The following is a 16007-nucleotide window of genomic DNA, read 5'->3' on the forward strand; positions in this document are numbered from 1 at the left end:
GACTATGGATAAGGTGAATGGGAACTATATATTGTCAGTTTATTTGTACTATGTTCAGATATGCTTATTTACTGCATTTAAAAATATTAATTGTAGGTAATAGTGAATGGTTATATGACATTCCCTTTGCAGGTCTTATGGGCATAAAGCGTACCAAGAGACATATTATGCAGACCTTTTATGGGCATAAAGCATACCAAGAGACGTATTATGCAAAACTTTTATTGGCCTGGGATTGCAAGGGATGTAACTGGGTATTGCAGGACCTGTGAGGAGTTCCAAAAAAAGTAGGCAAGGCAGGAGACAAGGTCAAAGGTTCTTTGGTGCCCTTGCTTGTGATTGAGTAGCCATTTCAGAGGGTAGCTATGGATATTGTGGGGCCTCTGAGTACTCCAAGTTCCACAGGGAAGAAGTATATCCTAGTGGTAGTAGATTGTACTACCAGATGCCCTGAAGCTGTGGCACTGTCCTCCATTAAGGCAGAAAAGATGGCAATTGTTTATTGTTAGAGATTTTCAACAGGGTAGGTTTCCCAAGAGAAATATTGACTGACAGAGGTACCAGTTTCATATCAGACCTGCTGGCTTGTCTGTGGAATCACTGTGGGGTGAAGCACCTAAACAAAGACCACCCCCTACCATCTCCAGACGAATGGCTTGCGGAGAGGTTAAACACTACAGTAAAGACCATGCTATGGGTATTTGCAGACCAGTTTAAGAAAGAGTGGGACAAATATTTGCCCCATCTGCAGTTTGCATACAGAGATGTACCCCAAGACTTGACAGGTTTTTAACCCTTTGAGTTGCTGTATGGGCATCAGGTGAGGGGACCTCTAGATTTGATTCACAATGAGTGGGAGGGTGAGTGTGAATCCCAGAAGGAGTCTGTTGTCACGTATGTCCTAAACCTCAGGACAAGGCTCAGGGAACTCATGGGCTTGGACAAGGTGAACCTGGCAGAAGCCCAACAGCAGAAAAATGTCTGGTATGACAGGAATACTGAGCCAGAGAGTGTGCTGTGGGGCAGCTTGGAAGGGACCCTTCAAAGTGGTAAGGATGGTCAGTGTTGTTAACTACATGGCAGAACTGCTAGGCAGGAGTCAGGGCACAAACTGTACCATGTTCACTTGATGAAACCCTTACCATGGTAGGGAGGCCATAGTGCTAAGTATTTGCAGTAGAAGACAGGAGGAGTCTGAGGGGGATCTATGGATACAGTAAGCCAGCCAGCAAAATGCCAAGTTACTATGGTGGAGCCATATGATATGACAGTGTAGCACTGTACTGGTGTCTGCAATGCCAAGGCAGCTGGGATTTCAAGACAGGGTGTGGTGTAATGTATTCCCAGATAGGCTCATTCCTCTCAAGCAATGTTTCTTAAGGGTCACTTAAAAAATAGCTTTAGCTTTAGTCTTCGGGTGTGGGGTGTAACATTAGGAAATACTTCCAGCACAGCTAGCTAGAATTTTGTAAATAATTATGTCATTTGTGAATATCAAACTGATTTGTTCAAGATGCTTGTGTTACAAATGTATTGGAACTGTATGTCATGTGTATATCAAAATGATTTGTACAGGTATTTGTGTTTAAGTGCTTGTGTTTGAAATGTATCTACAGTGTGCCCTACTGGAGAGAACAGAAATGTACATGCACTAATGTAACTGTTTAAATGTCTATATTTTAACAGAGGAAACTGGAAGGTTAACCTCAGTCCAGCAAACTTTAAACTATATCTGAAATTAAATCACTTTATGGACTAGGCCATAAACGTGTTATCTCACAGGTTTCAATGCAGCCAGAGACACAAAGTCTGAACTAGGAAGCTTTCTGTATTGTCTTTGGAGTGAATTAATTACTACTGTGGAAGCATGGAGGTATGACATTGTTTTAAGAGTTCCAGTACCTGCCACAGATCTGAGCAAAAGCCCTTGTGTGTGTGTGTATTTTTACAAGTGGGTGCTAAATCCTGCCAGGTTTCAGCAATGGAGGTTTGCATGGGAACTAGAAGTCTGATGACCAGAAGTGATGTCATTCTGTAAGCTATTCCAGAAGTAATATCTTGGATATTATTTTGAGAGGTCTCTTAGTGAGACAGAGCACTCTGTCTTCTGTCTTGGGCCTGACACTAAGGACCATTTATCACATCATCTGCCTTGCACTATTAAGTAAGTAGGGAAGAGTGATTCTCTTAGATTCAGTCAGGAATATAGTGAAGCTTAATTTAGATATTATTTTTCTTTATTTGTCTGTGCCTGTCCATCAATATTATTTTAAATATTTCCTGTGATTTGAACTTTGAGGTCACTGTGAATATATATACTTAGTATTTTGTTGTTCTTTTATTATTTATTATTAAATATACTTAAACTTTTCATTATGGTTGATCCTTGTAGAGATATTTAACTTTTGTGAGTATTCGCCTATTTATTTGGTGACACTGTGTGGGCCACTCCTAGTAGCCTTGCTCTTTGGTTAAGCTACCATTTGTGTTCATATTAATTTCACTCCGTATATTGGGTACCCTTGTAAGGGCCTTAAAGTAGCTGGTGAGGGGTTCTGGTGGCAGTGATAACTACCTTATAGTCTGGGCAAAAGGGGGCATAGCTAGTAAACCTATGCCAGCCTTTCCCATGTGTGTGTGTGTGTGTGTGTGTGTGTGTGTGTGTGTGTGTGTGTGTGTGTGTGTGTGCAAATGAATTCTCAGTGTGTGTGTGTTAGGTACTTGGGCAGGGACATGAAGCACTGGTTTGATAGAGAGAGTGTTGGAGGACTTTGCTTGGAACCCTGGCTAACGACTCAGCTGTAAAGCTGTGGCATTGGGGAGTCTTATTGGGGATCTGAGGAACCAGCCCCTGGACTGACTGTGTTCCATGTGTGCTATTAAATAAACACTGAAAAAGCACCCCTGCTAGAGCGGCGCTCTAGGTGGCTGCCTAGTTGGCCTATGTCTAAGGCCGGCTTCTCTAGAATCCCTTGGAAAGCTGTCTCCATCCAAGGAGTTTAATATAGAAGTGGGGAATGGAAGAATATTCACAGGCCTTACTTCTGTAACACACACAGACACAACGCAGGACGATTTAGGTTTGCAAATCCGCCTACTTGCATATCTTTTGGTTAATGGGTGGGAACCAGAATAGCCAGAGTAAACATACCCAACCAAGAGACTTGCTGATTCCACACACAAGGTACCCATCTGAGAACTGAACCAGTGAAGTAATGAGGCAGCAGTGATATTTACTGCACCATTGTTGGGTCCAGCTAGTGAGTTAGCCCATATGAAAATTACATTTATTCTGAACATATTGAGGGTTATGCCTGCTACATAAAGAAGCTCTGAATATGTAATTTTTTTCAGGCTCCTGCATTTTTCTAGGTTATCAAAATGTATCTGCTGTTAGCTTGTATACTGATCTGTTATATCTGAGCATTTGAGAAATATTGATGCTTATATCTCACTGAAAATATGTTTCAATTCAAGTACTATATATTCATCCACTTCAACTAATCATATACCTGATGGATTGCCAAGTAGATGAACCCAACTCTGAAACACAGCAAGCAACTGACCCAGTGCTTGAGGTTATTTGTTCACACCTGAAAGATGGCCGAAATCTATTACTTATGTTGACATATGTACTAGTATAATATTAGTGTATTATATGAATAGATACATAGCTGTGCCTGTAGGTGGTTATGTCTGGCTTCTTATGCAGATGTGCTACTTTAATTCCCACTTGTCTTGTAGCAATACACTTTTGAGTGTATTCTGTGTTTGTATAAACTGTAATGTGTCATGTAGGGTTATCTAAATTGCATAGCTGTATGTCTATTTATTGAGGACAACCTCATGATCTGTAGCATACTTTTTCCATTTGTTTTATTTATGTTTCTTCAGTTATATGATTATTCCTCTCTGCATATAGGTGCCTTTAGTATTTGCAGTTTGTTTTTTCATAACTAAAGACTTGGTACATAAAAGGGCTCATGGGACAATGTTAATATATAATTATTTTAATTTATAGACTCATGTATATTCAAAGGCCACTGAGTAATATATGACCTTTCACATCTTACCATTACATTCCCTCTGGCCACAGTTCCTTTCTGCAGAACGGCCATACTAGTCAATCCCAGAGTAAATTGATGGATACCCATCCAGTCATCTGGGTTAATGTTTAAAGGAAAATAGTAAATCACAGAGCTTAACCCACAGGTTTAGGACATGCCAAGTTTCAAACCTGTTTTTCTGCCATCTTCTGTCTTTTGGTCAAGATTAATGTCCCTGGTTCTAATACTGGTGACTATGTTGGATTTGAAGAGGTACAGGAGACCCACAACAATTGGATCTCTAATGATAGGGTAATTGACAGACATCTTCCCTTAAAATTCTATAAGACACTGATTAAAGGGTTAGAGCTTCCAGCCTCTCATGAATTCTCAGGGACACTCTGCTTTTTCCAGTTGCAGCAAAAGGGTTACCTTTCCATTGATTTCTCCTTTATCCCCACATGGCACACGGGGCAGGCATTATTTCACTTGAATTGTGAACTGAAACATTTACCCCTCCTTGGCTTCTATTTTGACCAGCTGGAACTGTATTATCAGCAGTCATATTAAGACAATTGTCCAAAGTCTTTTGTGAAATTTCCTGAGACGTCTCTCCAAATATTCTGGGGAGAGATTTAAAGGAATCACTGGCCATATCACTGTACTTCACCACAAAATGGAAATTGAACAGTTCACTACCACACAAGGAAAAAAGCCAGTGATTACCTTTATATTTTATTAAAATTCCAGTGCAGTAGTTGATCCAGAATGCAGTCCCACAGCACAGGTAAAATAAACACACACTTAGATCCAATAAAATCTGGTTAGCAGCAAACACAAAGCATACACAAATTTCCTTGTGTGGTGGTGAATCTCATCGGATGTCCGTCTAGAAAGTCTAATGAATTGACTCTTCGTGGTTACTTTTGGTCTAGTGGATGACAACTTGTAAAAAATAAGAAAGTATTACAGAATGTAGGTTTGCTGTAAATTCTATAATCCAGCAAATACAATGAAAAACAAGACCAGGAACCCAATGAATAAAATGTATTCCTCTCTGACGTCTCGGCACACACTGCCTTCTTGGAGTACACAGTTACTTCACATCACAAACTTGATTTATATACACTGCTAAATAAGCAATTAAACAAGAAAATCATCAGGTAATACCATCAAAAATTTTAAAAATATTTAAAGTAATACAAGCCAATTAAAATCAACATTCATATTTACAGTATTAAACATGCATTTCAATTGTAATTTCCTAACCAGTCCAAAAATGTCTTTTTCACTTCATATAGCTTGGGAACAACACTGGGAACAAACCTCAGAACACAGTTCAACAAAGAAAGTTCACTGCTTGAAAATACATACCCGGACAGATTGACAACATAGCCAGCATTCTTTCCACTTGGTTCGCTTGGAGTAATTATTTTGGGGGGGATTAGAATGCCCTTGGTTTGGAAACTGGTTCTCTCTCTCTGTCTTTTTCTGTTTGATGGTTCTTCAATTCGGCCATTTGGCCCATTCCGAAAGGTCTGACGAAATTCTGAAGGTTTTTGTGCCTTTGGCAGTTCTGGATATTAATCCCCTTCATGTTGTTCATCTTCCCCTGTTGATGTATTGTAAGTAGTACCAACAGAAGAATAGGAACGCCGTTCCTCACCTCATTCACTTCTTGAAACCTCACATGACCTCTGTTTGCTTTACGACTGATTCTTCCCGCAAAGGCAGTACCATTGTCATAGTCCCAGGTATCTCTGACTAACTTTTTCTTTTTCTTTTTTTTTTTCTTAAATCCACCTACTAAAAATCATGAAATCTCAATGTCTAAATAATTCACCTTGTCCTTGTTCACCATAAAAGTGAACTGCAAAAAGTCTGCAAGTCCTTCCAACCCTCTCAAAAAATCAGCAAACTGTTCATTATTGCCCTTCCAAATAATAAGCAAATCGTCAAGGTATCTGAAGTACCCAACACATTTTTCAAAGGAGGGCATTTCAAAAAACATATCCAACTCACATTTTAGGAGCACTGTGTTTGCAAATATTGGGGCACAAGTAGCCCCCATAGCCACAGCTAGCTTTTGTTTGAAAATTCTCCATTAAAGGTTAAAAAGTTGTTATTTAAAACCATTTTCATCAACTGTTGCAAAAGATCTACCTCTGTTGAAGTCATATTGCCATGTCTGGAAATAATGTCCTCAAACCACAGCAGACCTTCTTCATGGGAATAACTAAAATAAACTTTTAGTATCACAAGTAGTGAACATACAGTGATATAGTTCAAGTGAAGTTTATCGAGCAAGTCCCAGGAGTCTTTCACAATGTGACGGACATCCGTCAAAATGTTCTTAAGCTTAAAATCTATGTACTTGGCCAACGGTTCAGTACATGATCTACCTGCTGCAGCAACTGGTCTTAATGGTGGGTCATTCAAATTGGAATGAATCTTTGGGATACCAAAAAATTTAGGTATAATTGGATAGGGCACCCTCAGATAGTCCACTCTTGAGGTATCACATCAAAAAGTAAAAACTTGTCCAGAACCCCCTTGATGCCTCTGTAGGCAATATTGATCTCCTTCAACGAGACAGCACTGTACACATTATTATCCAACAGTAACAGTAGATAGTACATCCATTCCAAATAGTCCTGAGTATCCATGATTACGAGACCACCACCCCTTATCAGGTTTCATACACCTATATCTTCCCTGGATCTAATAGAATTCAATATATTTCTATCCTACATGGTATGATTGTGACAATTACCATGGCTTTTCTGAACCAAGGAATCTGGTAGTTCCCTTTTACAAATTCTCTCAAAACATATTAATCCCAGGGTGTAAAGGGGGGTTAGCCAAGCTCTTTCTTCTCAATCTGAAAGGGTGTTCAGCCCCCTCATCCTTATCCTTGAATATAATTCAAAAATTCAGCTTTCTCGTAAACCTTTTTAAATCAAGCAAACTATCCTCAATCTTAGCTTTACTAGAGGGGATGAAATTTAAATCATTTTAAACATAGTTGATGGTGAGCTGGCTCAATCTGCATATTGGTATAATTATAAATTTTAAAATCAAAAAAGGTGGTGACTTTAACTGGACTAGAACACATAGCATGATTCACCATTGGTTGGAATTATTCCAGTTCCTGTTGTAATTCCACCAGTTGGTCTTTTTCCATCTCCTGGGACCACTCCCGGAAATCTCTACTCTTTGTTAGTTCCTGGCTTGTTTCTTGGCCAACCTCTCTGATCTTTGTGGCTGGGGTCCCTCTAAAGGGTCAGTCTTATTTGTGAAGTCCTTTCCTTGAAAATCAATTTGTTCCATGTCTTGATTTTACTGTGAGGGTCTTTTGTTGCTGAATTACCCCCGATGTATTGGTGAGGGGTAAAAGGACTTATTAGAATCATTGCTGTCACTTACTAACTTTTTTCTTTTCAGCTTTTAACTGGAATCAACTTTGTTTCAGTGGACCTAAATACAAATCTTAGTTTAATGGAGTTTTTAACAAATAAGAAGTAATAGAACCCCTACCAGTTTAATACAGTCCTTGAGTATCTCTAATTCTCTTTAATAATCATTTGTATTCACTCAAGACCAATTCTGTCTGATGAGGCACCTCCAGCTTTCACCTTATGGATACCCATCCAATTATGTAGGTTATGTTTAAATGAAAATAGCGAATCACACTGTGTGGGTTCTGTATTTCAGCCAGATTGCAATCCATTACCATATCTTTGTTGATTTTAAAGCATTTAGCTTTTGTATGCCGCCAGCATTGAGAATGGTATCTGCAGATATGTTATCAGCATTCTGTGGCCACCATCTGCAGCCTCTGTAACCCTTTTGAAGAAATTTACCCCATTAAATAGATGAATCTACTATTCACAAACCCAAACTGTTTGGGGTCAAGTCCACTGATTTTTGATATTGCAGTTTATAAGGTCAGTTGTAATACATTCCATGGCTATGCAGATGAGGCTGGTAATGCTGATAGGTCTATAATTATTTATTTATTTATTTATTTTACATTTGTTGACCGGGCTAGTCTAGCTGGATATATGTCCATTTTCAGTAGAGGCCCGGGGAGAAAAGCTCCACATAGAAGACTTACACAAACAGTACATTAAACATTAATTACAAGAATCTTGTGAGATGATAACATGTGTTCCAAGGTAACAAAAACATATAATTTTATTTACTATGAGAAGAGGGAGAAGGATTTAGAAGTATGTGGTAGATACCCAAAGCAAAGTGATGAGCAGGAATAAGAGAACAAAGTAGTTAAAAATGGGATTGGAAGAATTAGGTGTAGGGTAGTAAGTTGTTAAGACAGTAAGATGGCCAATTCAGTTGTTCCTAGTTTACAGTAAGTCAGCCTAAATGGTTGTGGATTTAAAGTTGCAGAAAGAGAGATGTAATAAAAAAAAGATGTTGGGCAAAACTAACAGTGAGAGATACTTTAGTCAGGGTTAGTACAGGGACATAGCCAGTGAGTTGTAAGGTATGATTTAAGTTTCTTTTTAAATAGTGAAGTTGAAGAGAGAGATGGAAGTTCACCAGGAAGTAGGTTCCAGCTTTTGCCTACAGTGTTAGCGAAGAGGGATTCTCCTGCATTATTGTTAGATTTTTGAGTAGAGATGAGTAGTTTGTTTGTAGAGTGTAGGTTTGTAAGATTTTTATATGGGCAGATTAGACTTTTGAGAATTGGTGTGTTACTTGGATGATGCAGGGTTTTATGGGTAATAGTTAGTTGGTGAAGTAGAATATGGTTCTGTAGTTCCAGCCAACCCAGTTGTTTCAGATTTTGGCAGTGGTGGGATCTAACAGGGGAGCCTGTAGCAAATCTGGAAATGTTGTTGTAGGCGACTGACAGCTTGTTGAGGTTGCTTTTTGATAGATTAGTATATATATATATATAGGGGATGCATAAAAGAGTGTTGAGATGAGGTGGGTTTGGGCAATAGAAGTTCTTGCTATGGGAGTAAGGAAAGGTTTAATTCTATAGAGGGAGCCTAGTTTTCGGTTAACTGATTTTATTGTGGTGTTAATATGCGTGTCAAAGTTAAGGCTGTGGCCAATTGTCACTCCCAAGAGTTTAATGGTAGTGTCAGGGGATATAACTGTACTATTTTTAGATTTAATAGTGAAGTAAAGTGGGGGGGGACTTGAGTGTGGGAGTAAACAGTAGAAGTTTAGTCTTTTTAGGGTTAAGGAGGAGGCAACGCTGTAAAAACCAATCCTTGACAAGTTCAAAGACATTTTGGGTGAGTGACTATAGTTCAGATGGTTCAGTAGCTGAGGAAATTTAAGGTAGAGTCATCTGTGTATTGAATGCATACAGCATGTGGGATGCTAATAGACAGATCATTTATAAAGATTAGAGAATAGAAGAGGGCCCAGAATAGAACCTTTGGGTACACCAAGAGAGACAGGAAGGTGGGAAGATAGACTGTTGTTCCAGAGTACTGCCTGTTGCCTGTTGTGTAAGTAGGACTTGAACCACTGTAGAGCTTGACTATCAAGTGAAAGGGACTTAAGAATATTCAGTAGAAGGTGATGGTTAACCATATCAAATGCTTTTGAAAGATCTATGAAGATAGCAGAGGACAGGGTGTTATGGTTACAGTTCTTGTTAATATGGTCAGAGAATGATAAGAGGGCTGTAGTGGTGCTGTGGTAAGGTCAAAAGCCATGTTGCGAGTTAGCTAAAAGGTTATTTTGGAGGAGATGGTCTAGCAGTTGACGATGGATGCACTTTTCCAAGATTTTAGCTATGGGAGAGAGTAGGGCAATTGGATGGTAGTTAGAAAGTTCTGTTGAGTTACCACCTTTGTGTAGGGGAATTATATGTGAGATTTTCCAGATGGATGGGATGGTGCCTTGAGTGATGGTTCTATTAATTAGGATAGAGATAGGGTAAGCAATAAATTTTGCTGCTATTTGAAGATACTTGGGTAGGAGGTCGGCAGAGGGGGTACAGGGTTTAAGTTTTTGAAGGAGAGTACAGATAAGGGATGTAGGTACAGGGTGGAGTTGGAAAGTGGGTGGTGGGTTCTTTAAGGATGAAGAAAGATTAGAGGATACAGGAGGTAGAGAGTTAGCAAGTGACTGGATAGCTTCAGTGAAGAAGGTATTGAAGGAATCAGCAATTAGTTTTGGAGTATTGGTGCTGATTCCGGGGGGGGGGGGGTTGGCGTTGAGTTGCCGGGATGTAGTAGTCAATTGATTCCTGACCAGAATTTTTCTGGACTTTGTTGGTTGGAGTGTTGGAGTTGAAAAAAGAATTTTTTTTTGTCCAGTAGTATAGATGTTTTAGTTGAGTTTCTAAGTTGTTTAAATTTTAGCTGATCTGATGGGGTTTTAGAGGAATGCCATTTGGCCCAAAATTTGTTTCTTAGTAGAATCTTTTGCTTAGTTTCCTTTGTAAGCCAAGGTGCAGTTTTGGTAGTGCTCCTTGAGTACAAAAAGGGGCATGGAAATCCAAGATTTCAAGGAACTTAGAGTTGAAGTATGCCACTGCTCCATCTAGTTGGAGGTGTTTTAAAGGTGACCAGATGCATACACTCAGTTCATTCTGGAAGTGTTCTGAGTTAAAATGTTTATTGCAACAAGATGTTTTAAAAGTTGAGGGACTGTTAATATTGGTCTTTTTCGAATTATGTAAGTTAGTGAGTGATCACTAATGTCTGCTGGTAGGATACCTGTCGTATATGATGTGGATAGAGTATTTATAAGGATCCAATCTAGGGTGGATTCTTTGTTATTAAGTTTATGGATACGAGTAGGTAAAGTGATAGTTTGGAAGAAGCCATAAAGGTTTATGTGGTTAGATGGGTTATTGGAATTACAGGTATTCCAGTCTACATTAAAGTCGCCTAGGAGAATGGTTTCTTGTGGGTAGTTAGTGGATAGCCAGCTAAGGATATATTCAAGGGAGGTGATGTTATTACCTGGAGGAATGTATGAGCATATAATGTAGATGGCTTTACTAATATTATGCTGAAGCTTAGTAATAAGAACTTCAGCATTGCTATCAAAAGGTGGGTGAGAATCAAGTGGTGTAACTTGAAGGCCTGCTTTGTATAATACGGCTACTCCCCCACCCTTTTTGTTAGGGCGATCCATTCTTATAATGCTATACCCAGGAGGGGTGATTTCATAGTCTTGGGTTGTTGGTTTTAACCATGTTTCGGATAGGCGGAGAATGTCAAAGTTATATACATCCAGTAGGGCATGAAGGTGAGTCACTTTGTTATTGACACTTTGTATGTTTAAATGAGATATAAAGAGAGAGTTAGGAGGCCTAGTATGGGGTATGAAAGGGAAAGGGAGAGGGTTCCTCTGGGTTAGCTGGTCTAAAAGAGGATGGGCCAGGATTGGGATGAATGTTATCATCAAGTAGGAGGTGAAAGTGTAGTCTTAGTTTGTGAATTAGAGTAAGATTCAATATGTTATGCACTTTTTTGACTTGGTGTAGTTTATAACTAATGTGGATGACTCTATGATACTTTGGGAGGAGGTAATTATTTACAGAAGTAATGTTGATGTGTTTAAGAGTAGGTGACGAGCTTAATGGGTTAGTATCTTTTGTGTACAGCTGGAAGTTAGTGAAGCTAAGATGTTCATAGGCAGTTAGGATATAAGGAAGGAAAGGCAGAAGTAAGAGTAGTGGTAGGGGTTTAAGGTGAGTTGATATAGGATAAGTAGGTGTAGTGCTGAAGAAGTAAAGGGTGAAGAGGAAGTAGGCAGGAGTATGAAGTTAATTAGGAAGAGTATTGTAGGATAGGAGATACTTAACGAGATGTGGGATGGGATTGGATCATGGGGAGGTGGGAGTGGTTAGAGAGGTATAAGGCTAGGTGCACTGGGGGTGGGATTTGGAGGTAGGGTAGGGGAGCGGAGTGAGCCTGCAGGACGGAGCGGGAAGAACCAGGGGAAGAACCAGGTGAAGGATGAAAAAAGAGAATTCAGTGAAAACAATCAATGGAATGCTGACTACTGAGGGTAAGTGAAAGAGGAGAGTAAAGGTGGGAGCAGACTTATGTGGAAGTGTGAGGAGGAAGGTAGCTAAGTGAATTGTGGTGGTGAGTTGGAAGGGGTACAGTGGGGCTACAAAAAAGAAAGTAAGGAAACACTAATTCACTGAGAGTTTCTAATATGAAGCAGTAGGTGGGTGTACAAGGAAAGTAACCGGAGAAGGGTACCATCTAGTAGATAAAAACTATACTGCTACGGTAGCTCCTGGAGGGAGATAGGAGGACAAGGAGTAAGGGAGGGAAATAGTGCAGTCAAGTACAGAGGCTTCAAGAGGGAGGGGATGGAGGTAAAAAAAGTAGAGAGGAGTAGGCTGCTGGTTATCCTGTCAGGGAACGGTACATATACACCTATTATGTACAACAGATAGATTAGCATACAGTAAATAGCATACTTTCTTGTATCCTTGAGGGGAAGAGTTCAGGGAGAAGTTAGCCTCTATTCCTTTCTTAGGAAATCTGAGTTGGTTGTAAGGCCACCTTTATGAAAGGCCATCACCAGTGCAGTGTAGCTCTGTTTAGGAGCAAAAACAGCAGCCAGACGTAGGTTTAACAGTTTAAGGAGTGGATCTGCATGGTCATGTTCATCTCTATTAATTAAGCAATGATATATATTGTAAGGTCCCATGAATAAATTTATTTTTGGTTTTGATTAGAGCTTTCAGTAAATGATCTTTAGAGATTATAGGAGGAGTAACCTTTGGTACCCTTTGGGTTGGGAGGGTGGCCTAATGGTTAAGGTGTTTGCCTTACAAACACAAGGTGCAAGGTTTGAGTCTCACAAGGGATAATTGTCTAGGCTTAAAATGGCTTGCAAGGGCAGTTAGTTTAGTACTAACCTATGAACCTATGAACCAATAAGTGATTTGGATATTTTGGGACTAGGAATAGAAGTCTCAGGGGTGAATTTGACATTAGCTGTGTTATACAAGGATATTGGCAATGTCTATTGGGTCAGAATAGGATGTGCCATCATGAATAAGCAACGTAGGGCAATTGTTTTTTTTTTCTAACCTAGCTAAAGAAGGATTTAGAATTATGCAATTAAAATATTCTTTGCATCCAATTTCATGTCGTACACTTGCTAACATTGTTCAAACAGCCAGATTGGTATGGAGAGGAATAGTAGGCTTGATTACTAGCTTGTTCCTATATATCTACAAGTTATTTAGGCATGTGGCTAAGCATCAGTGAAGGATTTCTGTTCATTCCTTACAGCGTTTAGGAACTGCTTTTTCTTATCGATGCCCAAAACCCTTAAACATGGATTACATAAATGAAATCCATTATGTTCTGCCATGCACTGGGAATGAAAATGGGTAAAGAACTTATTAAATGCCTGATAACTCGGTAGACACTTGAGTAACTGTTTTCAGATGGTCTTGCAGCCCATATCTGAAGAACTGTGGTATTTCCATTTTATCCAGTTAACCTATACTGCGTGGTAATTGTTCCTCTATGGCCTCAGGATGTGCAACTTAAAACAGGGACCATGAGATGAACAACTTAAAGTTGCCATGTGCAGTTTTTAAGTATTTATGTCTTTTTGTGTCTTTTGAATGCTTCTTCATAGTCTTCCATCCATTGTTACCACTGCATCATAAAATGGGCAAGAAAACCCACCCTGATTTACCTATGTACAAACTGTGTTCCACGCAGTTGTAAAATTAAATCCCAACCAAACACCGACTTCCCACAAAAAAGCACATAATAAATAAAACAGCATTTCTAAGTACAGGTTTGATAATCAGGATTAGTTGATTTAGCTTGTGTGTACAGCATGGGATGAGAAGGTGCACATCTTGCAAATGCTGCCATATGTCAATGGGTGTTTACCACATAGTCTTTGAATATGCAGTAGTATCTCTGCCATGCACACCCCAAATTGCCTTTAATATCTGTACCATGAACACCCCAAAGTGCCTTATTGTACTTGTAAAACAGACATCTGTATTTCTGCAATGTGATGTTTACGTTTATTAACTTATGATGTAAATATTTCTCGTGCATTTCAGTGCAAAATAATTCCTCCACCCATTTTAGCTATGTGGTGGCTGTGCAGGCTTATAACTTTTTAACGTTGTAGAATTTTGGTATTTAATTTTCAGAGCACATGTGTGCTACTGCACAGTGGCATTTGTAAACTGGTTCCACTGCTGTGTAACACCTAACTAACAGTCCTTCATATTCTAATAACTTCTTGATACATTAAGTATTTTGGAATTCATTTAAAATCATCATCATAAAATCAGTCATTTTCTCTATAACAGGAAGGCCATTGCTTTAAAGTCTCTAATAAGTGTTTTTAGGTTTCTAATACCATGACAAGAATGAACCCCATTCCTAAATCATAGTATGATTAGAATTTATGAAATTAGTATAATTTCAGTCTTTGATGTTAGCCAAGAATGCTCTCCTGGCACCTGCAACAATGTGCCCAAAATTTCATCCTTCTGCAGTTTGTATGGGAGGGGGGGGTTACATGAATTGGTCATATATTTAAGTAAGACTGTTATTTGTTGTTGTGTCTTTCGGCTTTTCCCGGTTAGGGGTCGCCACAGCGGAACTCCGGTCCGCTAATGATTGGCAGTAGATTCTTATGTGCCGAGTTGCCGGCCCTGATGCACAACCTTCAACAAAGGTACGCCCATTCACACATGTCTCCAAACAGAAGACGCTTTAGCTGAGAATCGAACAGGACGTCTTACTGTGAGGTGACAATGCTACCACAGCACCACCACCGCAGTGTTCATATTTAAGTAAGACTGTAAATTATTTTATTAGCCCTGTTGCTGCTACTACTATTGGAGCTGTATGGGTATCTTTCTTCACATTGTTATGGTTTCTGCTTACCTGTCCTAGTATTTTCTGACTTTGTAATGTCTTGTGTAGAGAGAGAGACATAATCACTGTGAGTAGCAATTTCAATGATCACAAACTGGGAGCAGTAACTGAAAGCCCCCAAGATGAGAACATTGTTCAGGAAGGCCTAACTGCAAGCCCCCAAGATGCGAACATTGTTCAGGAAGGTCTAACTGAAAGCCTCAAGATGAGAACGTTGTTCAGGAAGGTCTGACTGAAAGCCCCAGAGATGAGAACATTGTTCAGGAAGGCCCAACACAGACAAATGCCTGGTGCCAAAGCCATGGCTTAAAACTCAATACCAAAAATGCATTATAGTACCATTTGGGAAGTCGCCCACCCTGAGTAATGGGTATGTGGATAGTAATTTAGCCTTCAACCAACATGTGTCTGAGATAGTAAGAAAACACCTTATGTGTTGCTTAACTTATATGCAAGGGTATGGCATCTATGTCTAGAGAGGTCATCATACCACTGTACTTGGCCCAGGTTTTGATGAACCTTTTGCATGTCCACAAAGCAAATAGCATCAGAGCTGCTAGATAAAAAGAATTACGTTTTCCTTGCGACATAACTAGGAGATATTGGAGAAACAGGTATGCTTCTTAGAGAATTCCCATTCTCTGGAACAGACTCCCCATCCATGTGAAGCCGAGTTCATCCCTTTCCCTATTTAAGCTCCCCATTCATGTGAAGCAGAGTTCCTTCCTGTCCCTATTTAAGCTCCCCATCCATGTGAAGTAGAGTTCCTCCCTGTCCCTATTTAAGTGCAACTTGTACCAATGGATGGGTTATTAGAAATTCACCCCTGATTTGGCACCTATGTCTGTGATGAACAGAGGCAGTCAGTAAATCACCCCATATATAAATCAAACTTGTTGGTGATATGTGGGTTGTATGGCTAGGCATATAAGGGCCCCAGTGGTTGTTCGGTTCATAGTGTATATTAGGGGTTCCCCTTGACTTGATCGACACGCCAAAACACCAATGCTCAGAAGACCGACTCCAGAAGACCAACGAGACAGATGATCGACAAGGTGAAATCCCGACAGCCAAAACA

At 39.6% G+C, this 16007-nt stretch overlaps 1 protein-coding gene across 2 annotated transcripts in view; it reads left to right on the plus strand.

Annotated features, from left to right (window-relative positions):
• GRAMD1C (GRAM domain containing 1C) overlaps positions 1 to 16007 on the plus strand; it is a 961713-nt gene that overhangs the window by 33375 nt on the left and 912331 nt on the right. The gene's annotated exons all lie outside the window — the stretch shown is intronic.

This window comes from Protopterus annectens, chromosome 5.part1 (assembly GCF_019279795.1).
Source record: "Protopterus annectens isolate FY-2018-M chromosome 5.part1, PAN1.0, whole genome shotgun sequence".
In the NCBI taxonomy this organism is placed as follows: domain Eukaryota; kingdom Metazoa; phylum Chordata; order Ceratodontiformes; family Protopteridae; genus Protopterus; species Protopterus annectens.